This window comes from Propithecus coquereli, unplaced genomic scaffold, assembly GCF_000956105.1.
Source record: "Propithecus coquereli isolate 6110/MARCELLA unplaced genomic scaffold, Pcoq_1.0 Scaffold774, whole genome shotgun sequence".
Lineage (NCBI taxonomy): Eukaryota > Metazoa > Chordata > Mammalia > Primates > Indriidae > Propithecus > Propithecus coquereli.
Genome location: NW_012153885.1, coordinates 111739 through 113486, shown reverse-complemented (window position 1 = coordinate 113486; position 1748 = coordinate 111739).

The following is a 1748-nucleotide window of genomic DNA, read 5'->3' as shown; positions in this document are numbered from 1 at the left end:
AAATGGCAGGAATGATTAAGACAAAGCATGCAAGGTACTCACACACAGAGATATAAAGGAAAGAGTATTAGTAAAGTAGCTAAAGGGATATAGAGACTATACGACCATAATAAAAAGGGAAGCTCATAGGGATAAATAAAATTATAGTTGCAGCTGGAGAGAATAAATTCAAAGAGGGTCTTAATCAGTTGTAGAATGATTTCTGATCTAATTTTCAGAATGTACCGTATATTTTCACTTTTCCTGCACCTTTGGTTCAAGAAAATTAAATATTTGTTATCTCTATGACGAAAAAGAAACAGATTAGGGTTAGGGGATGTATTGGAGGGAGAGAAAATATGTATATGGCAAATTGCACTCACCCTTTAACACTTTTCTACCTTATTTTCTCACTTTCCATAAGGTAGGCTTCAAATAAAAGTACAAAAAGAATGGTTAAAGTTTGGATGAATATAAGGAATAATTTGATCTTTTATCCTCTGGAATGAATGGGGAAAATTGAGTAAGGATGCCTATAAGTATTACTAGAAAGCATTGACAAGCATAATTGAGCCATATTCAACTTGCCGTAGCATGAATATGCATAGCTGTGTAAGTTTTTTCCACTTTCAGAACAGGTGCCTTTTATCTACCCTACATGTCTTTTCTTCCTTGAGGAGCAGTACTCTTCTGTGTGATACTTGAACTTTCTTCCTGCTCCAACTACGATCCCCACATGATCTGCTAATATCTGCTAGAACTCCTTGTTTGTTGGGCATGGTTGATTAAAGAAAGGATTGAAAGCCTTTTCCTGGAAACCATTAAAACGAAGCTGAGATTATCTATTTTTCTCTGTTGTAATTTCTACTATGTCAGTTAAGAATGCTAATTGAATATAAGAGAGAATGGAGCCAATATACAGAGAAAAGTAGGCATTTGAGATAAAGAAAGAAATTGTTGGAACTGGGTGTTTATAGTTCTAAAGGATCCTGCCACTCACTGGTTTTCCTGATCTCCAAGAGTTTGATTATCCACCATTCCACAAATACTGTAGGCATATAATCACTACCACCTCTCAGACTCTACGCCAGGTTTGGTAAGAATTTCCTTTGCAATGAGAAAGATATGACAAATTTATCTTTAAAATAACATCACATATAGTCAAATACAAAATAAGAAACACATTTTCCACTTATTTCCTATTTTGAATTTCGTCATAACCACTACTCTGCAGGGTTCAATAAAGTTCATTCTCACATCATCCATACTTTATTGATTCAGTTCAGCTTCATGAGTTTTCCCTGAAGTATTGCTCACTCTAAAAGAATGTTAATCAAGTAATTCTACAATATCTATATAACCTTGCCGTAAAAGGCACACCAGTGTAAAAGGTGGGTGAGTTACAGTCTATTTGATGCTTGATTTACTGTACAGCTGTCTCCAGCAATGAAATATAGCAGCCAGGAACTAAAGCTTGGGTGATTTTCAAAGAGATTAGAAGTTGTTTGGTAGAGAGCTTAGATCCCTAGGGGAATACGGGGAATGAATTTGGTTATTTAAAAACTGTTTTGTTGTTGTTGTTGTTGTTGTTTTGTTTTGTTTTGTTTTTTAATGATCTGGTCTCCATTTGAATTTGTTTCTGAATAATGTAAGTTGGAAGTTGACAAAATCACACATTTATCTTTCTTTGCTAATCTACTTAGGGTACTGGGAAGTATTTTATCAAAGCTACTGTATAAAAGGTTAATATTTAAAAATAATTTTTTAAA